Here is a 24,246-nt window from a genome sequence, read left to right on the forward strand (position 1 = left end):
TCCCTACCATATATATATATATATATATATATATATATATATATATATATATATATATATATATATATATATATATATATATATATAGAGAGAGAGAGAGAGAGAGAGAGAGAGAGAGAGAGAGGAAAAAGTTCAAATGCGGCGGGGTCTTCCCGTGCGGTCAGGGACGGAGCCAGGATTTTTAGTGAGGGGGGTGAAGAAGCAAACGTAAAATAAGTTCAAAAATGTTCAAATAGAAGGTCCAAATACAAAATATTAAATAAAAATACAATTCTTAAAATACAAAATACATTATAAATTACAAAACAAAGTTTATGATAAACTACAGGGTAATACTCTTATTAGCAAAACAAAGTTCACTGCATCATTCTGTTATTCACTGTCCTTAGAAAATTTAGGAACACTAGAGTGGGGAAACAAAATTAGAAAAATTAGCAAACACCAATATAATCTATTCACTGCCATTCAAAACTGTCCTTAGAAAATTTAGGAACACTAGAGTGGGGAAACAAAATTAGAAAAATTAGCAAACACCAATATAATCTATTCACTGCCATTCAACAATTGAAAATTAGCAAGTATTCAAGTATAAATGTATTCAAGATTTCAAGTAACACCAATTGAAAATTAGGCCATTCGGCCATTCACTGTCTTTAGAAAAATTAGGAACACTAAACCTACCCAACTCACATTCATAAATCATAAATTCATAATTGATTAATTGATAATTCATAAACTAATAAACAAATTCTGAAATTCATGTATTCAAGTATTCAACAAAACACATACATTAAATTAATTAAAATAAAATTTGAGTAATTAGGAAAATTAGAGAAATTAGGGAAAAAATAAGAACCTGAGTAGTGAGCACTTGGAGGACTGAAGAGACGAGTTTCCGGTCACGAGGGGCACTGAGAGGCGGTGTTGGCGTGTTGCCGGAAGCCGGTAGGCCGGGACGGAGATGCGCCGGAAGCTGATAGCGGCGCTGCGGCAAAGAGTCAGAGACGCACGATCTGTCTGCTACTTTAAAACCGAATAGGTAAAATAAGAAAAAAAAATTAAAAAAAAAAAAAAAAATATATATATATATATATATATATATATATATATATATATATACAGCTCCAAAACGACGTCGTTTTGGGGCTGTATCATTTTTGGCAGGGGGGACAGCTGCCCCCCCTCTCCCTCCGTCCCTGCATGCGGTGGTGCGGTGGAATTTCAGAATACACCAACACTGTTAACAATATGCACCAACAGTGTAAGGAAAACACACCACAATGAAATGCAATAAAACATCAAAAAATACACAACAGACCCAAAAAAAATACACCATATAACTCACCACCCCCAATGGTGTATTTCCGAACACTGTATGGTGATTTTCAATGAGAACCTGCGAACTTGTACATAAATGTTCTCAAGCGTCAATATAAATGTATACAATCTCATATTGCCATGCAGAATGCACACAATCTACCTCTTACACACTTTGTGTGCATTTATGTTGATTTCCATAATCATACGAGAAGAGGAGTTCTCATTTGATTATTAATATATATATATATATATATATATATATATATATATTTTGAAAGGTTCCCGTGCGGTTGAATGCTTCCCGTGCAGATGTGCGGTTGATTAATATGTGTGAGATTTGTACTCAATGTGCGTGAGTGTTGTGCTTAATGTGCCTGAGATTTGTACTTAGTGTGCGTGAATGTGTAAAATGCAGCAGAAAATATGGATGTCAGCTTCTTCCCCATCCCCAGTAGCCATTGCCCCCTCCCTGATGATGATGATGCGGAGGCGGGCTATGGTGGTTAAGAATTATGGGAATAATACAGCAGAAATCCACACTTAGCTGGTGTGCAAATTTTGCTGTGCGTGCGTCATATATATAAACATTCAACTACACTGAAGGTAGCTGATAATCCAGAATCCATGGCCAAATTGAAGGAAGAAGTAACAAGAAGCTTGGGCGTTAATGTGCGTGAGTTTTCTGTTCTGCTTCCTTCTGAGCTCATAATTCTGAACTACTCACGCACATTAAGCACAAATCTCACGCATAATAAGCATAATACTCAGGCACATTAAGTACAAAACTCACGCATATTAACATTACGCACATTAAGTACAAATTTTGGGCACATTAAGCATAACACTCACGCACATTAAGTATAAACCTCACGCACATTAATCTACCGCACAACCGCACGGGAAGCCACAAATGCACCTGATCCCTTCCTTATATATATATATATATATATATATATATATATATATATATATATATGGCGGTATAGTACATGACCTTAAATTTTGAGAAGTCACAACGCACACAAGCACAAAAAACATATCACATCGTTGGTAGAGAGCATGAGTGGTGCACGTTGTCTACGAGGAAGGAGACAAATGTTGAATTTCAACATTTTAGAAACCCATGAAAAGTAGAATGCAAGTGTGTGTCTTCACATTTATATATACATATATCCATTTGTGTTCTGCGTGCAGTGCATGCATCGAAGTTATGAGAGATGGGGCCTTTATTTATTTTTTATTATTATTATGTTTACAATGGACCACCTTTCTTTAATTATTCGAATCTAATAACCTATTCTAGTTTCCATTTTATTTTCTTTTATTATATTAGCAGCTAAAGATTTTTTTTTTTTGAATGCTACTAGCTCTATTATATTGTAGTATCTGTTCGTATACTTTCTCAACCTACTGAAACACAAAGAGCTAATAACGCGCCTCCACTAAGGCTCGAACTTACAACCTTCCAAATGGAAGTCCAAAAGTTCAAGATTAAACTATTCCTTGTTTAAAAAAAAAAAAAAATTCATACTTCAAAAGTTCAAAAGTTCAAAAGTAGAGTTTGAGTGGTGGAGCAGTTGTTATACCTTTGATCAGGGTCCACCTTGAATGGTAGATCTTGGTCTTAAATTGTGTATTTAGTATTAAAATCGTGAACTTCTAGAATATAAATTGTGTTATTAAATTTTAAAAATTTGTGAATATAATACAGGGTCATCACAAATTGTAAATTTTTAAAAGGTAAAATGTGAATATTTAGTATGTAAATTGGGTATATTTGGACATAGGTCGACCGGGTCCACAAAATAATTTTTTTGTGGTGGAGTGTAATTTTATTATTAAAATATCATGAATTTAATATTTACCAACACTCTTTCAATAGTGAATTGAGTAAAGTATTCTCAACTTTTAGGTATATAATTAAAAGAGATATATTTCGCTTTAATTATAAAGTTTAAATTGAGATTTAGACACTTAAAACTACACATCATTTCACATATATGAACTAATTAAAAATAGGTTACACATGAAACATAAACATTATTTCTTTAGGTTCCTCAACTAATATATTAAATTAATAATTAGATTAACATTTATTAATTATATATTACATGCTCAACATATATAACTATATACTATATTTTGGTTGAATGTTGTAGAAATAGATTTTTATTGTTTTGCACTACTTTATCACTTGTATTTGCTCTAAAATCCTTTTACTATCAATTTTTTTTATTTAAATAATGAAAGTAACTACGGAGTATTTATTTTTGTAATTTCATACCAATAATAACCTATTTATCTGTATGAATTCATCATTTCTGTTAGGACTACTTGTTATAGTCTACTAGGACTCTTCTACTTACTTCTATATCTATGTTGTACAGACCTTTTGTTATGCAACTTCCATTAATCTAATCCTCATCTGGTATCAGTTTTGTCCAGGTTCTCTCCATGGCAGGTCTCAATGATGATGGTTCTGTTCGTGATTCTACCGAACGGACTGCTACTGAGCCTGCTCCTACCCTCGTTTCATCCCATTCAAACTTATCTTCTGCGCACCACTTTGTTTCGTTGAAACTTACGTCCCGGAATTATTTATTCTGGCGAACGCAGATGATTCCGTTCTTGGATGGTCAGGGGCTTCTTGGTTACGTTGATGGGTCCCTGCCGTGTCCGACGGCGGCGACGTCGGTGGCTTCGACGGCAGACAGCGCCGGTGGTCCTGTCCCCTCTCTTTCCGTTCAACAGATGTGGCGCCGGCAAGACCAGGCCATATTATCTCTTCTGATATCGTCTCTGTCCGAGGAGACGCTTCCTCTGGCCGTTGGCCGGACCTCTTCTCGGCAATTGTGGTTGGTTGTCGAACAGTCCCTAGGCTCCGCTACTCGTTCTCGGGCGCTACGACTGTTGGGCGAGCTTCAAGGGCTCCGGCAAGGAGGGGCGTCTGTAGCCGATTACCTTAGCCGAGCTCAAATATTGGTGGAGGATCTTGCTCTTGCTGGACGGCCGGTCACACTCGACGACCAGAACCTGTACGTGTTCCGTGGTCTGAGGCCAGAGCTCCGTCCCTTGGTTGCTCCATTGACCCGTGGTGCTCCAGTCACCTTGACGGAGCTATCCGATTATTTGGTGTCGCATGAATTTATTTGTGCTGATGACGGTGGTGTTCCAGTGGCTATGGCGGCGAGGCGAGGTCGCGGTGGTCGGGGAACTGGCGGCCAGTCGCGCGGCAACAGTGACTCCGGTGGTGGCGGTCGTGGTCGTCACGGCCGTGGGCGTGGCAGAGGACGCAACCAGACTGTGCGGTGTCAACTTTGCAATAGTCAAGGCCATTCTGCTCTTTCCTGCTTTCGCCTGAGCCAGTACGCGTCGAACCCGAGTCCGCAGGCGCATATGGCCTATTCGGCCGGTGATGGTGGTTCGGATGGGCCGCACCAATGGTTCCCGGACACCGGGGCTACGAACCATGTTACTCCGGATGCATCCGTGCTCTCTTCGGCTACTCCGTATGATGGTTCTGACACTCTGCGGGTCGGCAACGGTACAGGTTTGCCCATATTTAGTGTTGGTTCCACTTCGATAGCTTCGCCTTCTAGATTATTTTCGTTAAATAATGTGTTGCATGTCCCCGGTCTTTCGTCCTCGTTGTTGTCTGTTCAGAAATTCGCTAAAGATAATAACGTCTTTTTTGAATTTCATCCGTCGTTTTTTTTGTGAAGGATCGTTTGACCAGGGAGGTTCTTTTTAAGGGGCATGCTTTCGGGGGGTTGTATTCTTGGCCGTCATCGAGTTCTGCGCCTACTGCGTTTGTTGCGCGTGCGTCTTCGTCTATCTGGCACTTGCGGCTTGGCCATCCACACGCACGTGTTTTGCGTCAAGTGTTGCAATTGTCTGGTGTTAGTTCGTTTAGTCAAAATAATGTGTCAGATATATGTTCTGCTTGTCAGTTAGGGAAATCCTCCCGATTCCCTTTACCCCGTGTTGATTCGTCTAGTACTCATGTTTTGCAATTAATTTATATGGATATTTGGGGCCCTGCGCCTGTTGTGTCTGCAAATGGGTACCGTTACTTTGTTTTGTTTGTTGACGATTTTACTCGTTATGTTTGATTTTATCCTATGCGGCTTAAAACTGATATTTATTCTATATTTGAGCAGTTTCGGTCACTTGTTGAGCGGTCTTTCTCCCGCAAAATTATTTCCATACAATCTGATTTAGGGGGAGAGTATAAGAAGCTCCACTCTACGTTTGTATCGCTGGGTATTCGTCACAGGCAATCCTGTGCGTATACGCACGAGCAGAACGGTCGTGTGGAGCGTCGTCATAGGCATGTCGTTGAGACTGGTCTAGCATTGATGGCTCATGCGTCTGTCCCTACTCGTTTTTGGGACTATGCGTTTGAGACCGCTGTGTATCTTATAAACAAAATGCCTACTCGAGTTTTGGGTAATGATTCCCCACATCTTCGTTTCCACTGGTCTCCTCCGTCATACTCTTTTCTGCGTGTGTTCGGTTCTCTTTGCTTTCCGCTGCTTCGTCCATATAACCGTAACAAACTTGAATATCGGTCTGCTCCTTGTGTTTTTCTGGGGTATCCGGATTCGTTCCGAGGCTATCGTTGTTTGGATATCCGCACTAATAAGGTTTTCATCTGCCGCCATGTGCGGTTTGATGAGTCTGTTTTTCCATTTGCTTCTCCTGTTGATTCGCAGGTTTCAGGTCCAGCTCCGGAGGTACCGTGGGGTGTTGCTCCTGTTCCACTTTCTCACCCTGCTACGGTGGATGATTCGGATGATGTTGTTGAGCCGCCCGTGGCTGATTCGGATGTTGTTGTCGGTGGTGCTACGGATAGTGAGCGCACGGTCACGGCTCCCGTGCGTGGCCGGTCGCGCCGTGCAGCGCGGGCTGCTCTGCCCCGGTTTCATGTGATGGCCACCCGCAGCCGAGGTCCTACTGAGCATGTGGCTTTGGTCTCTACGACTGATAACTCCGATCCTACTTGTTACACTCAGGCGGCCCGGCATCCTGAGTAGCGTGCGGCTATGGATGCGGAGTTTAACTCTTTACTTCTGAATTGCACATGGCGGTTGGTGCCTTACACTCCAGGTATGAATGTTGTTGGGTGTAAGTGGGTCTTCAGGACTAAGCGCAAGGCTGATGGTTCGATAGAGCGTCACAAGGCGAGGCTGGTGGCTAAAGGTTTTAATCAGGTGGCTGGACAGGATTTTTCGGACACATTCAGTCCTGTTATCAAGCCCACGACTGTTCGCCTTCTTCTCTCGCTCGCCGTATCCCGGGGTTGGATCATTCGTCAGTTAGATGTCCACAATGCCTTCCTGAATGGCACTCTAGCTGAGACTGTGTACATGCGGCAGCCGCCAGGGTATGAGGACAAGGCATCTCCTGGTCACGTCTATCTACTTCAGCGGTCTCTGTACGGGCTGAAGCAGGCTCCCCGTGCTTGGTTCACACGGCTGCACACTTTTCTGGTCTCAATTGGTTTTGTTCCTTCTAAAACTGATGTTTCCTTGTTTTATTATTCTCATGGTGGTGTGCAGCTTTACTTTCTTGTGTATGTGGACGACATTCTCGTTATGGGGTCAGATTCGGCTCGTGTGACGGGGCTTGTGGCTCAGTTGGCGGCAGAGTTTAAGATTCGTGACATGGGGTCTCCGTCCTTCTTCCTTGGGATTGAGACTGTTTCTCTGTCCGATGGTTTGTTGCTCTCTCAGCGGCACTATATGAGTGATATTTTGAAGCGCGCCGGTATGGTTGACTGTAAGCTCGTTGCTACTCCTGTGTCTTTTGCGGTGACTGATGATTCTGCGTCGGCTCCTTTTGATGATCCTACTCAATACCGCAGTCTGGCCGGGGCACTTCAGTATCTTACAGTTACTCGTCCGGACTTGTCATATGCGGTGAACCGGCTTTGTCAGCACATGCATACTCCCACCATGGCGCATTGGGGGATGCTAAAACGGGTGTTACGGTATGTCAAGGGCACTAGTGACCTAGGTCTACTTGTCAGACGTTCTGTTTCCACTGATATTCATACATTTTCGGACTCGGATTGGGCCGGTAATCCGTCTGATCGCAAGTCGACGAGTGGGTTTGCTGTCTACCTAGGTGGCAATCTCGTTTCTTGGTCCTGTCGCAAGCAACGTACAGTGGCTCGCTCGTCAACAGAAGCTGAGTATAAGGCCTTAGCGGATGTGTCTGCGGAAGTGACCTGGCTTGTGTCATTGCTGAGGGAGATTGGACTGTCTCCGGAGTCTCCGCCCAAATTGTGGTGTGATAACTTGGGCGCCACCTATCTCTGCACTAACCCGGTATTTCATGCGCGAACAAAGCATGTGAAGATTGACTACCACTTTGTTCGTGACAAAGTCTCCAAGAAGGAGATTCAGGTTCATTTCATCTCCACGAAGGATCAGCTGGCTGATATTTTCACTAAAGCGCTTCCGTCTACCCGGTTTCGTTTTATGCGTGGCAAGCTTAATGTTGCAGCTAGTCCACCTTAAGCTTGAGGGGGAATGTTAGGACTACTTGTTATAGTCTACTAGGACTCTTCTACTTACTTCTATATCTATGTTGTACAGACCTTTTGTTATGCAACTTCCGTTAATCTAATCCTCATCATTTCAACAAGCCCAACAACGACCCCAAAGAAACTTGGTGCATGTGATGCATCTTATATTATAAGGTTTTTGTGTCTTGTGTTATGAAATTATGTACCTTAAAAGTATGAATTTTGTACTTAAAATAAATTAGTAATTGTGGGATTGTTATATCGTGCACCAAAGCGCACAATGCATTGTGCGTCTTGACCTAAAACAACGACATTTCTATAAGTTGGTGGGGAGTTGACGCGATGGATACTGTTCCGCCCATCCAATCTCGTTACAGTTTTTTTTTTTAACACTTGTGTTTACGTGTATTAGATTAAGAGTTTATGTGTATTATGTTAAGAATTTATGTGTATTATGTTAAGAGTTTATGTGTATTATGTATTATGTTAGGAGTTTATTTGTATTCTACTATACAATTCTGTATATACGAAACAAGGAATTTTTTTTAAGAGAAGTTAACGGCAGAAATGAGAGACGGATTTAAAAGATACAAAACGACTTCATTTTGGGCCAGGGCGCACAATGCATAGTGCTTTCTGGTGCACGATATAATTTGCCATAATTGTGTCTTATGTTATTAATTTCTGTCTTGTGTTGTGAAATTTTGTACCTTTGAACACAAATTATGTGCCTAAATCAAATTTGAGAAATAAGTAAATATATAACGTGTGTATGTGCCTTGTGTTATAAAATTATGTACCTTATGAGTATAAATTTTGTACTTCGTCGTTTCGATCCAAGGTCCATAATATTTTGTGGACCCTGGTCCATGATATAAATGGTCAAACTTGTTTTAATTTATCATCTTAAACTTAATAATAATATCACTAATATCGTAGAAAAAAAATTTAACCAAAGAAAAGTGATAAACATACAGCTCAAATTCAAACTCGAAAATATAATATAATTTTATTAAACATTTTTTTAGTACTACAAACTCTGATACAATGCATTATACCTTCATTGAGATTAAAACCCACAATCTCATGCCTACAGGGAGATTAAAACCCACAATCTCATATATGAAAGAGTAACTTGGTGTCACTAGACCACAAACTCATTAACATAATTTTTTTAAACATAAAATATAACTTTACAAAACATATGTTTTTTGCACTTTCTGTCCCACGACTATGGTGTCGCTAACAATTTTGATCCACGATTTTTAAAATTTATAGAATTGGTCCACGACTATAACTTTCTTAGTAAATTTGGTCCTTCTGGTGCATTTTCCGTTCAATTTCTGGCGAAAATTTTGTAGTCTCCATTTTAACATATGTAATATTGTCTTTTCCATCTCACATTCCGTTAATATGGGTAAATTCATCATCCTCCCCATTTTTCATTAGACAAAGGTTGTCACTAACAACATTAATTATTTATTTATTTATTTATGTCATTAGTTTGTGAGATGGAAAAGACAATATTACCCATGTTAAAATGGAGAGTAAAATTTTCCGACAAGAATTGAACTAAAAGTACATTAAAATGACCAAATTTGCTAAGAAAGTTGTAGTCATGAATCAATTTTACAAGTTTTAAAAATCATGGATCAAAATTGTTAATGACACCATAGTCGTGGGATAAAAATGCAAAAAACTCATACCAAAGCTATAACTAAACTACTTCATTATAAAATTTCCCAAATTTCCAATAAGTAATAAGGGGTACACTTCTTTTTTATGGGTTTATTACTTTTAGGTGTGTGTCCCACGTTAGGTTGCTTGTAGAGAGCATACCTCCCCCTCGTATTGTGGAATTGCATCAATTCCAACCAAGACTGCACGTGCATGTATGTGCGCATGCATGCTCCGTCACATATATACACCAAAAAGAGGGAGTTAAAATAATCATTGTAGTTTTAAATGTCAAATTCAACTTTTTTTATATTTCTCAATAATTCTCTATAAAAAAAAAAAAAATCCTTCAAAAGTTTCTTTTTAATTCAAATATTATAAAGGAAGTAACAAGTATCTATAAGTAAACCTTTTCATTTCATATCAAAATTAAACCATAACTCAATTCTAATATTTCATCCTCAACACGATCAAGTAATATACTAATATTATATATCAAAAATATTTCTATAAAATAAAATATAATTAATGTCATCTGGAGTCATCCGAATACAGTGATTCTATCACGTTTAATCTTAAACCTTTCAAATTAATCACTTATGGTCCTTCTACTTTCAAGTTAACCACCCGTGGTCTTTCAATTTTCAAATTTTAACAACTCGTGGTCCTTCAACTTTCAAATTTTAACCAACTGTGTTCCTTCTGAAAGGACCATGGTTGGTTAAAATTTAAAAGTTGAAGGCCTACATGTGGTTAACTTGAAAGTTGAAGGACCTCAGTTGGTTAAAATTTAAAAATTAAATGACTAGACATGATAAAATCACTATACTCTGAGGACTTTCGATGACATTAACTGAAATAAAATAACTTTTACACTTGGTCTACAAATAAAACTTTGATGTAAACTCAAACTAATAATGTCAATAAATAACTTCAACAAAGTGTGATTATCTAATTAATTATTTGACCAATTTAGTTGGTGTTGTATAAGTATAACTTAAAGATTATAATGTGAGAATATGCCGTAGACACGTTACGTGCACTTGCAGTAAAAATAAAATAATTATTTTAAAGAGACTTAATTAATGAAGAAATTAAATGAAAAAAAAAAATGGTGGTAGGCTGGTAGCTTAAAGGTTGAGATTTCTTAGAAGGTTCCTGGGGTTAAGATGAGATTACTAATAATTAAATCGATAGCAAGTGATGAGGAGGACGTGGAGTGGGGGTGGTTGACTGGTCAACGTTAGATAGCTGTCGAATCAGAAATGTCAAAAATCAGCCTAACAATTTTACTTAAGGACGACATCACATTAAAAATGGGATTTCCAAGATTCAATTAGCCTAAAAAGGTGTTTAACCTACAGCTACCTGCACGTCCATATTTTTATTCTCAATTTTCTTGTGTATTAAATCATAATTAATTCCAAAAGTAATGTCCTTTCTCTTGTACTAATTACTTTAAAGAAATATATATGTACTCTTGCAAGTATTATTAGGACTATATTTACTTTGAACTAATTCTAACTAAGTTCATTTCTACTGCATAAACTTTCAAATCTTACTCTTTAAATTTTACCTCCTGATGTAATAGACACTAATAAGCTACTTTTTTTTTTTTTTTATGTGGGTCTCAATACAAGTGTCTAAATCAAGATTTTGTATGTAAGAGTAAAAGTTGGGCATAGACGGGTAGATTTACAATTTTTACTTCAATTTTTGAATTCTTTTTTTGTTTATACTTACGCAATCCCAACTTCGCTGGACTAATCCTAAGTCCACAGGACCTTGCCCTTAGAGCCACTGCTAAGGTAAATCGCGAGTCGCGCAATCTGCCCACCGGTTAGATTATAGTCTTCATGTGTGCACAAGAAATCTATCTAGACCTTTCAGCACTGGCGCACTGCCACCTCTAATCATGACTTTTATATCAGGCACCGAATCAATTACGTTAAGTTCCAAGGCAATTTTTGCATTCTTTGTATTTACTAATATCTGGACTAAACGTACCATAATATTTTCTTTTCTTACTAACCACAAGTAATTTCTTTTCGAATTTGAAACAAAAGTTGTCCGAACTTGACACCATGTATATGCAACAATATTTTTGGGAGAGTTACTTCTAAATAGGGCCGATCGAGACTCAACTGGATTAAACCTAGCATAAGTATGCATAAAGGAAAACTAGAAGCCTAAAAGTTGATAAGGAATATACTTGCATTGAAGCTAGCTAGCTTAAAGCCGTAAAGGCCATACAAGCTACAACAAACCGGTGATGAAATTGCAACTCTCAATGAAGGAAGACACGATGTGCTAACCGCATATATATATATATAATTATATATGCATGTAGAGGAAGAAACATGCACTTATACTCAACTTTTTATAATAAAAAATCATTATGTTGAAATGTTTAAGCAATACAGAAATATGATGAGAAAGGAAAGATATGTTGGAAATGGGATTGGAGAAAGGGCCAAAATTACCCCATACTTGGTCACCATCACAATTCACAAACACAACTGTTGTCTTTAAGGATTAGATGTGAGAATCTAAAATGTTTGTAAGTTGAGAACAAGTGCAGAAAGAAAAAGCAAACTAGTACTCCCATCCGTATTTATGTACAACAGTGTTACAAGTATAACAACCTCTTTTATGTATAATATTATCAAGATTCTTCTTTTTTTGGTTTTCTTCATGGCACTAATGGTACATACAACATTTTCCAAAAAATACAGTGGCAAATTTTTGATGACATGAGGGGAAAATTTTAGATGGAAGGCAATGGAGAGATGAGAGCAAAATTTATCCTTGTGATCTGATCAATGCTCATTGCCTTCTTTTATGCTTTCTTTTATGCTCATGTGTACCCCTTCTGTATGAAAAGCAGCATCCTCTGCAGCAATTGTGGATGAGGAATCAATCCCAGAACCTGCTTGAATCTCCTTGAACATTGCCATGACTTGAATCATTGTGGGGCGTCTGAAAGGCCGATCGTCTAAGCAAGCCACCGATACTTTCAAGTGCTCTAGAAGCTCGAGTTCTAAGCTCGGGTCTTCTTTCAGTAACTCTGGATCGAACACATCACGAATTCTTATTTTCGCTTGCTGCTTTACCCACCCAACGAGATTGTTGTCGCCAAAATCTGGGGAGTCTGTTGGCTGTTTGCCAGTGAGCAGCTCGAGCAGAACCACACCATAGCTATACACATCTCCTTTGGTTGAACATCTAAAGCTCTGGTAGTACTCAGGAGGGACATATCCGGGAGTGCCTGCTAGGGTGCTCACGCTCAAATGAGTGTCCACAGTGTTCATTAGCCTTGCCATCCCGAAATCAGAAACTCTAGCTTCCAAGTTTTCGTCCAGCAACACATTGCTGGATTTCATGTCCCTGTGGATAATGTGTGGAGTGCAGTTGTGGTGAAGGAAGGCCAATCCCCTTGCAGCTCCTATCGCAACTTTCCTTCTTGCACCCCAATTTAGCTTCACTCCGTGCTTCCTCCTGTCTCGCAGAACATCCTCTAGGCTTCCATACTTCATGTACTCGTAAACCAAAAGCCGTTCTTCACCAACCTTGCAGTAGCCCAATAGAGGGACCAGATTCCGGTGCTTAATCTTCCCAATCGTCTCCATTTCAGCAGTGAACTCTCGATCTCCCTGCCCACTCACATATTTCAACTTCTTAATCGCAACAACACTTCCATCCTTCAACTGGGCTTTGTACACATCGCCAAAACCACCGGATCCAATCAGGCTGTCATTGTGGAAGTTGTTGGTAGCTTCCAGGAGATCTGCAAAAGTCAGTTTCCTCAGAGGCTTCTCGAAGGTTGCTAGGTTGATGCTCAATGCTTCACGGATACTGGTTAGCTTCCAGTCAGTGTGTGCAGTTCCAGAAAAGGAATGGCTGTCCATCTCCAGAGAAGCCTCTGATTTCTTCCTCCTCTTCTTCGCTTCTATGGCAACTATAAGCAAACCGATGATGCAGAAGAGAGAAAACAACAACCCCATCGCCACACTTCCTGCAACCGATGCTTGCCTGCGATGGGACTTGTGCTGGTTTGCACTAGAACTTGATGCTGACCCACACTTGGGAAGAGGGTATCCACAAAGCCCAGAATTATTGGCAAACCTGTAATCTGGAAATGTGTCAAAAGGAGCTGATTCGGGTATCATCCCAGAAAGCTGGTTACTTGACAGATCAATATCCCCAAGCAATGTGAGGCTGGTCAAAGTCTGTGGAATCGTGCCGTTGAGTTGGTTGTGTGACAGATCAAGAATTGCAACATTCTTCAAGCCTCCAAGATCATGAGGTATTGGACCAGAGAGATCGTTATACCCCAAATTCAGAATAGAGAGATAGTACATGGAACCTAATTCCTTGGGGATACTGCCTTCCAACTTATTGTAAGAAAGGTCAAGGAAAATCATGGATCCATTGTGGTTGAATGTTGGTTGGGTAATGCCCTTGTAGACTCTAGTAAAATTGCAAGGGTGCCTCGTTGAAATCCTGTCCAGGCGTTCCTGCGTAATCCCACCAAATTCCAGTAAATTTCCTGCTCCATGGCACTCCTTACTTCCATCGTTCTTAATGTACACATACTGCTTCCCGGTTAGCAATGCCATCGCGATGTTGCCAGATTGTTTGAACAGAGCGGGCGGAATACTCCCATTCAATGAATTGGTGTTGAGATCCAACCATAACAAGCTGCGACAATTCCCCAGCTCAGCCGGTATGCTTCCAGAGAATGTGTTGTTACCCAACTTCAGAATGGCTAGGTTAGACAACTGCCCTAATGAAGCCGGTATAACACCACTCAACAGATTGTTGGATAAAGAAATCCAATTCAAACGAGTACAGTTGCTGAGGCTTTCAGGGATACTCCCCGACAAGTCATTGAAATCAAGAATCAAATTTTCCAAGGACTGCAAGTACATAAGCTCCGACGGGATTTCACCCTCGAGCTGATTCAACCAAATCATCAAATCCTTGAGCTTCGACAACGACCCAAGGCTAGATGGTATCTTCCCCATGAGGAAATTAAAGCTAAGATCAAGAGATTCGAGTTGTGAACAGTTGCTTAGGCTCTCAGGTATTGGGCCATGGAGCAGATTATTCTGAAGGTACAGCACTTTGAGGCTATTTCTAGGGTCTTTACAAATCCCAGAGGGAATGGAACCAGAGATATTATTAGAACTCAAATCTAAGGTCTCTAAATTCACCAGGCTAGACAGTGACTCAGGCAAGCTACCCACAAAATTATTGAATGAGAAATCCAATGTCTTCAAGCTAGTGAACTTGAGTAGGGTTTGAAGAGGCAACCCACCAGAGAAATTATTGTTGGAGATATCAAGAAGTTCCAAGGCTGAGCAAGCAACAAGGTTGTCAGGGACCATACCTGATAAATTATTGAAAGACAAGTCCAATTCCACAAGAGTGCTACATAAATCTCCAATATGCTCTGGAAGGACCCCCTGAAAATCATTCCCTCTAAGGTACAAATACTGCAAGCTCCCACTGGGGAGCTTAGGGACACCACCCCCAAACTTATTGTTGGTGAGATTGAGGAAACTGAGGTTTGGGCAGGAAGAAAGGGAGGCCCCAATATTACCAGTGAACTTGTTGGATGACAGATCAAGATGCTGCAAAGTAGAGCAGTCTTGAAATGAAGGGAAATTTATGGAGAAATTATTGGCAGAAAGGTCCAAATGAGTCAAATTCTTGAAACTCAACTCTGGGATGTTTCCTGATAACTTGTTACCCTTCAAAGACAACAGCTCAAGCTCAGGGGGCAGCAAGAGAAAGATGTTCTGACCTGAAATATTATTGTATGAAAGATCAAGACTTTGAAGGCTAATGGTTGCCCCTGCACCAGCAGAAGGAGGGTCCATGGAGTTCCTGGAGAGGTTGAGAGCCTTGAGGTTATAACACCCACCAAGGCTATAGATATCAGAAACAGGGCCAGAGATGGAGTTTTCAGCTAGATCTAAGTAGCTGAGAGAAGCCCCACAATGGGATTTGGAGGCAGAAGTGAGTGAGCCACTCAGATTGGTGTTCTTCAACACAAGCGTCTCCAAGCTCTCAAGACCCAGCAAGAAAGAAGAAACCACCCCAAAATCTACGCTGAGCATAGTGCTTCCGAGATCTATAGAAGACACCCTGGAGGCCTTGCATGTAACACCAGTGAAGCTACATGGGTTTGCGGAGGATACCCAGTTTTGTAGCGGAGTTTGGTCAGGAATGGTGGCTTTGAAGGACAGTAGCTGCTGTGAGTCCCTGAAGAGCCCATTCAGCGGAGGAGCAGCTGAAGCTGGAGGGAGAAAGAAGATGAACACCACCAGAAGAAGAAGAAGAAGAAAAACACAGATTGGCTGCACGGCGAAGCAGATAAAGAAACTGTTGTAGAAAAGACTAGTACTCTTAGCTTTCATCTTTGGCTTCTGCTATTTTCTTATGCTTTTGGCTCTATCTTTTCATGACCTCCATTTGCAAGAAGAGAGAGAGAGAGCAGAGGTGGTGTTTTAACAGACTAGAGCAGATAGAGAGAGATAGAGAGAAGGATGAAGAGAGTCAAAAGGTGAAGTGATGAAGGTTAGAAGGATATATATATTGAAATTCCGGCCAATTTTTTTTTTTTTCTTTTTCTTCTTCTTCTTCATCTTCATTATTATTAGTCCTATTATTATTTATTTTTTAATTTTCTTAGAGAGATAAGAGTGAGGAGTGGACACAGCTGGTGCTCACATGGCGTGATAACCCCTATTCTATTCATACTCTTTCCTGTATTACTTCTTTTGCTTCCATAAACTCATCCATAATTCATAATACACTATCAAAAGATGTTGACTCAAATACAGGATTAAATCATTAAATTTTTTTTAGGACTGCTGACTCTGTTATAATATAATATCTGTTCATAATTACTGAAGCACAAAATTTTGAAAGAGCCACTTCATATAACTAGATCATAAGATCATTGACAAAAATTACCGAAATAATTATATTTTATAAGTCGTAAATAATTTACGACAATAACTCTCCTAAAAAGGTAATACTAAATGTAATTATTCCTTAACTATAATGATACATATATTTCTTATTTTAGTTATTCATTATTTTGATTTTAATGACCGTTTCGAATTCATATATTCGATATCAAATTTAAACGCTAAAAGATAAATTATTATTTCTCGACTACCAATTCAAGATTAGAATCATATCTCAACTTTGAGGACTCCGACCACTCACGTCCTGAAGTGTTTTTTTTTTTTTTTAAGGGAAACTCACAATCACTTTCTGAATGTGTAAACAATGGGGTGTTTGATAAATAGTTACGTTGTTAACTGATATCTATTAGTTGATTGGGTTAGTGAGTTTGACTAGTTGATAGCGTTAGTTTATTGTAGAAAAATGTTTGATAAATTAGTTATTAGGTGATAGCTGATTACATGCAAATTGACTTTCTCAAAAAACTTATTAAAAAAGTTGCTTTGAGTAGCTTTTGAAACAATAAGTTATTACAAAAAACTAATTAATCAAACACTCATATTAGCTATTTAACCAAGTCAAACAACTAACATTGGTCAAATAAGTTAAAATTGGCTGATAAGCTAACTATATTACCAAACAGAGCCAAAGTAAATCTCATCTTGTAGCCATATCCAGCAAAAGATTACAATGTGATAAATCAGTCTAAGTTATCCATAGTTAATCAAGTTAAATCAAGAAGGCTAATAAGTTACTCTCACTGAGTTGAATTTAAAATCTTGTAATTTCGAAACTAATAATCTGACTAATTTGGTCATGTCCTGAAGTATTATTGAAGGAGGGACGTATATATCTCAACTGACCCGCAAGCTTCCAAGTACTTGTACAATTATCAGTTCATGGTATTAGTTTGTATATGTATATGTATAGGTTAGGTTAATTTCTCTCACAACATATACAACGAAGTGTTTGTCTCTATAGGTTTACGCGTACGTGTGAGTTAGGATGGATGTACAGATCCATCGCTGTCTAATTTCCAATGTGAGATTCCATCTTTAAAATATTGCCTCTTTAATTTATTAACAAGTTGCGTACTATACGCAATTATGAAGTTTAATTATATATTTATGGTTTCCTAATACAAACAACTTTGTGATTAAAAAAGATAATCAATTAATTAAGGTGCTTAGCTTGCTTGTCATTAGGGTTACCAGGTTTACTACATGCCACTGCACCACTGTTCTGCCAAATTACATCATGAGGTCAACACTAATATTATTATTGTTCATTACAATTATAACAAAAGCTCATTGTCTTATAAATAAATTATGTATTTATGGCAAGTTTATTTGGAGTGTTTGGTAAATAGTTGTTAACTGATTGAGTTAGTTGATTTGATTAGTTGATAGTATAAGCTGATTTAAGAAAAGCGTTTAGTAAATTAGTTGTTAGTTGATAACTGATTACATGCAAAATGATTTTCTTAAAAAGTTGATCGAAAAAGCTACTTTGAGCAGCTTTTTGAATTTTAACATTTTAGAACAATAAGTTGTTACAGAAAACTAATTAATCAAACACTCATATTAATTATTAACCAAATCAAATAACTAATAGTCATCAAATAAATTAAAATTAACTAGTAAGCAAACTATGTTACCAAACATGTTCTTTGTTTTCTCCTTCATCTAGACTGGACTTCTTGTTAGGTCCGCTAAAACTACAACTCCAATCAACTTTGTTATTAGGCCATTTCAAGTGAACACAATAAGAGGTTTTAGAGATTCGAAAGTCATTCTTTTAATATCAATTCAAGCCGAATTGAAGCGGAAATTCTTTGCTTCAGTTTGGCATGAAATTAAATGTTTAGAGCATATTTGAAATTTTGGAATATGATTTTTGAAAGTCATTTTTTTTAGATTTCCCACTTAGTTTTTGATTATTTAAGGATAATAAAGCTAACACTACTCATTGTGGTTTAAGGAAAAAAAAAAATCATTTTGACCAAAAATATCTTTTGAGTGTTTTTACTCAAAATACATTTGTAAATTCCACTTTCAAACTCGCATCTCCTCCCCTTCCTCTCTCAAAGTGGTGTCAAATGGTTGTTATACCGTGGATCATGGTCCACACAACGCTATGTGAACCATGGTCATCAAATAAAACTATAGTAATATGGCTCGAGGTGATTAGGCACATCAACTTTGTTATTAGGCCATATCGTGGTCTAAGATAAGGTGATTCACTTTCTCCCTACTTGTTTATTATTTGTGTTGAGGGTCTTTCTCTTTTATTACAAAATGCACAGGCTCAAGGCGCTATTCATAGTTGTAGACTGGCTCGTGGTGCCCTTGCTATCTCATATCTTTTCTTTGCAGATGATAGTCTGCTATTCTTTAAAGCAAATTTGCAGGAAGCAGTTGTGGTAAAATAGTGTCTAAGTACTTATAAACTCCTTTCAGGTCATACTATAAATTTTCATAAGCCTAGTGTGTGTTTTAGTAGGAACACTAAGGCGAAGGATAGGGATGCAGTGGTTACTTTATTATTGGGTGCCTCTCAGGCTTTTGATTTGGTAAATACTTAGGTCTGCCCTCTTCTGTTGGAAGAAATAAGAAGATAGTCTTTTCCTATATTGAGGAAAAAATCAAACAAAGGATTGGTTCCGGGAATAAGAAATTGCTTTCACAGGCTGACAAGGAAATACTTCTTAAGCGTGTGGCTCAGGCCATGCCCACTTTTTCTATGAGTGTTTTTCTATTAACTGATTCATTATGCAGTGCAATTGAGAGGACCATGAAATGCTATTGGCTGGGTTCAGGAGGTGTTAATGGAGGTGGTATTCACTTGATGGCCTGTGACCAGTTATGTAAGCCTAAAAGTGTAGGTGGTTTGGGCTTCAAGGATCCGCAGGCGTTCAACTTGGCTATGTTGGGCAAGCAGGCATAGCGTTTTCTCATAAAACCTCAATCCCTGGCTACACAAGTATACAAAGCAAGGTACTTTCCTAGAACCTCTTTTATTGATGCTACTGTAGGAAATAACCCTAGTTATTGTTGGAGAAGTATTATGGATGCCCATGATTTAGTTTGTAGTGGTGTCAGAAGAAGATTGGCAATGGGGATTCCACATTAATTTGGGGTCACCCATGGCTACTTGACGATTCAGACCCCATGATACATACCCCTATTCCTCAACATTTACATGGTTCGAAGGTGTATGGTTTGGTGGATCAAGCCACTAATTCGTGGAATTTGTCGATTCTAGGGGATATTTTCATACCTAGTGATGTAAATCACATTATTATGGTCCTTGTGGCTCCATCTTATGAGGATTCGTGGTACTAGCAATGAGACCCCAGTGGGTGTTATTCTATGAAAAGTGGTTATTGACGCATTATGGGGAATTATAGTCCCACTCCGCTTGGCTTTAGTAAGTGGAATTCAATTTGGAACGTTAAGCCTCTCCCCCCCCCCCCCAATGGAAGACATCTTTGTGGGGAGCTATCAGTCAAATTCTTCCTACCACTACTAATCTACTTATAAGAAGAGTGGAGGTGAGCCCCTCATGCCCAATGTGTGTCTCCTTTCATGAAGACACTATGCACTCCCTCATACAATGTGAATTTGCACAATTGGTTTGGGATGAATCCAACCTCCCTATTGTTTGTGTGACAAGGGATTCCATCCCAAAATGGATCGAAAATGCATTTAGTTTGTTGGCAGGGGATGTCTTTGTTAAAGTGCTAGCTATTCTTTATCATATTTGGCAGGTCCGTAACTCTTCTGTATGGAATGCTTGTATGCAGCGGCCGATGCAGATTTGGAGGGAAGTGTCCAGTGCCATCTCCAGCTGGAATAATGCGTCCGGGAATTCTGCTGTCTCAACAACCGCGTTTGGAAGTTGGAGCCCTCAGCTGCTTCTTCGACGCCAGCTTCTCACCGACTACTAGGTCAGCTTCCTATGGCGCAATCCTCCGCACTGCCGAGGACGGCTTCGTAGCAGCGTCGAACGGACCGCTCCCGTTTTGCACAGATGCTCTTATGGCAGAATCAATAGCTTGTAAGGAGGCTCTATAGTGGCTCAAGGACCGTGGCTTGTCAACCGTTGCCCTCTACACGGATTGTTCGAACCTACACCGCTACCTCACGACTACCAGTATCAGACCCAAGTCTCATGTTGGGATTGTCATTCCAAATCATTTAGCATTTAAGTCTTTGTTTATTGCTTGTTCCTTTCATTTAGTCTCTAGACATTTTAATTTAATAGTTCATACTTTAGCTTCACAAGCCTCTTAGCAAGTTAGTTCTTTGTACTGGGACTCGGTCCCTCCTGACTTTGTTTCAGCTCTTCTTCATTAATCTATGCTCAGCTGGTTTTTGCTTTCAAAAAAATGATACTTTAATGTTACTATAATGAAATTAGTGTGTGTGGAAATTGAAACTAAAAAACATAGCCCATTCAATAACATATATTGTTAAATGAAACTGTAGTATAATTATAATGATACTTTGGTGTTGCTATAATGAAACTAGTGTGCGTGAAAAATAAAACTAAAATCCAGAACCAGACAATAACATATATTGTCAAATAAACATGAAATGTAATTAAAATAATACTTTAACATTACTATAACTAAACTAGTGTGTGTGTGGAAATTGAAACTAAAACAATAGAGCTCATGCAATAACGTATATTGTCAAATAAAACTGTAGTAAGATTAAAATGACACTTTGGCATTACTATAATGAAACTAGTGTGTGTGAAAAATGTAATTGAAAAACATAACAATATTGTCAAATGAAACTAAAGTGTAATTAGAATGATACCTACTTATGGTCCATGTTGCTACATGGACCATGATCCACAGTAAAATTTGTTGGTGTCAAATGAGTAGGCCTACTCGTCATCTACATAATTAATATTTGGACTAGACATCTCACTTGCTTGTTCAAAACAAAAGGCCTCATGTTCAAGTCTCATCCCAATCAAGGACGTTGGCATTATTGTGTTTAACATTTACTATGTATAAGTTAGAATATCTGAGAGTATGAACTTCAGTAATTCATTCACCGTAAACCCAAACAATAAATAGAGTACAGGGCATGAAAGTAGGAAACAGTTACACCTAAACCACGAGACTAGGCCAATACAACAAATATAACAACGAATAGATTAAGTCTTAACACGCCCCTGCAAGATTGAGGCGCCATCAGTGAGACTAAGCTTAGACCAAAACGCAGCGAACAACCGATGACCAAGTGGTTTAGTCAAGAGATCAACAACCTGCTCAGCGGACTGGACATAACTGACTCGCAGGGAGCCAGAAGTAACCTGTTCACGAATAAAAAAGTAATCTAGAGCTAAGTGTTTCATTCGTGCGTGAAAAACTGGGTTTTTGCACACATACGAGACACTCAAGTTATCAGTAACCAACAATGGTGTGGACCGCATACGAAACCCAAGTTCACACAACAAACTCTGGACCCACATGACTTCAGCAGCAGAATTAGCAAGTGCCCGAAATTCGGCTTCCGTGGAGGACCGAGATACCGAACGTTGTTTCGCAAACTTCCAGGAGATAATATTAGAACAAAAAAAAAATACACAATAGGTCATGGTATAACACCCCCCATCACGAACACCACCCCAATCCGAGTCCGAATAAGCCACAAGAGAAAGTGGATAACCACGCTGAAAATGTAGGCCAAAATGCAGTGTACCTTTCAAATAATGCAGAATCCACTTCACAGCTTGCTAGTGACCCTTAGTAGGCAATGCCATAAACTGTGCCAAGCGATTCACCGCAAATGAAACATCTGTTTTGGTAATCACAAGGTATTGCAAGCGACCAATAACGTGGCGATAAGCCATTGAGTCAAAAGCCACGTCATCGGCACCCAAATCAACGGAAGTACACATCGGAGTGGACACCGGCTTCGCCCCCATCATGCTAAACTATTCCAGAATGTCAACCACATATTTACTCTGTGACAAAAACAAACCAGTCGCAGTAAAAACCATTTCAACACCTAAGAAATGATACAGGTGCCCCAGATCCTTTAGGGAAAACCATTCCGTGAGATGTACAAAGACCGCGGTGAAAGCTTCATTATTGCCTGTAACGAATATGTCATCGACATACACCAAGAAATATAAAGTGACATTACAGGTACAATAAATAAACAAGGAAGAATCTGCCACAGACTTCTTAAAACCAAACTAAACGAGAAAATTAGACAATTCAAGATACCAAGCCCGCGGGGCTTGCTTTAACCCATATATCGCCTTCCTCAACCTACAGACATGAGCAAGCTTCTCCTCATCAACAAAACCCGCTGACTGCGCCATATAGACTTCCTCATACAATGTGCCATTCAAAAAAAAAAAAAAAATACACAAGTAGAGGCGATGGTGCGACAATGGAAACGGAACGAAGAACCAATTCGTGAAACGGGAACTCGTTTGGCACAAACTCAACATGTCGGGAAACATAGACCCGACCATTGGATATTTCTAAACACCTACAAGTAAACTGATTTAACAAATAACCCAAGAAAACACGAGGCAAAGACTTTGGACACAACTTGGCTGGAAAGTATGGTTTTAACCATGGATAACACAAACACCCGAACAGCCAAATTTTCTGGTAATTCGGGTGTTTATTGAACAACTTCTCATATGGTGAAGAATTATTAAGAATTGCAATAGGCATGTAATTTATTAGGTAAACTGTTGTTTGAAAAGCATAGGACCAATACGAGGAACGCATAGACGCATAATGCAATAACGCCATACCGCTCTGGACAATGTGCCTATGCCGTCGTTCAGGCGGACCATTGTGCTCCGGAGTGTGAGGAGGCGAAGTAAAGTGAGAAATCCCCAGACTATTAAACGTAGGAATTAACTTAATATATTCACCCCCATTATCATAAAAGACCGAAACAATTTTATAGTCAAAATAATTGTCTACCATACGCTTAAACTAAAGGAAGACAACGTGAACTTCTGACTTGAATTTTAGAGGAAAAAACCAAACATATTTAGTGTAGTGATCGACAAAATTAATGTAGTATTTGAAACCATCCACAGAAACCGTTGCTGAACTCCACACATCCGTGTAAATTAATTGCTACAGTCGAGTGCTAGACATGGAACTAAAATAAAATGGCAGTTTGTGACTTTTATTAATGCGACAAGAATTACATGAAAACGCAATAAGCTCTTCAGGCTTAAAGCTTACATTATTGTTTCTAAGAATACAAGCTAGAATTTTAGTACTGGGATGACCGAATTGGTGATGCCACTTTGACAATGACGACTTGGTAGTGACATTGATTTGAGACCGTTGGATTGGAAGACTGTAGATATCACTCACGACCGGACCCCACACGAGAGGTGTTCCCAATTGCCGATCCTTAACAACAAAATGTGTGTCAAAGAATTCAACCGAGACAGAGTTAGTTTTACTGAGTTTAGACACTAAAACGAGATTCGTTTGCAGACTCGAAACACAAAACACATCAGACAAGAGAAGAGATCAATTGTTTGAAGGTAAAGAACTGACCCAGTATGTGAAATATGAAGAGACTTACCATCGCCCAGGATTATCTCATTAAGCCCTGTGTAGTCGGCCAGTGTCTAAAGAGACATGGCATCATTCACAGTTTGATGCCAGGCCCCATAGTCCATGAGCTACGGTTGAGTGGGCATTGCAGTAATAGACGTAGTATGAACTG

General features: G+C 39.1%; 1 long non-coding RNA gene across 1 annotated transcript; it reads right to left on the bottom strand.

Moving 5' to 3' along the window:
* Positions 1 to 257: 257 nt before the first annotated feature.
* LOC109174747 lies at positions 258 to 24,031 on the bottom strand. The gene is made up of 3 exons (XR_002053172.1): positions 24,021 to 24,031; positions 21,981 to 21,986; positions 258 to 335 (listed from the first exon to the last, which is right to left on the bottom strand). It is a non-coding gene; the product is annotated as an uncharacterized LOC109174747 (long non-coding RNA).
* Positions 24,032 to 24,246: the final 215 nt, after the last annotated feature.

Source organism: Ipomoea nil, unplaced genomic scaffold (assembly GCF_001879475.1).
Source record: "Ipomoea nil cultivar Tokyo-kokei standard unplaced genomic scaffold, Asagao_1.1 scaffold0656, whole genome shotgun sequence".
Classification (NCBI taxonomy): Eukaryota; Viridiplantae; Streptophyta; class Magnoliopsida; order Solanales; family Convolvulaceae; genus Ipomoea; species Ipomoea nil.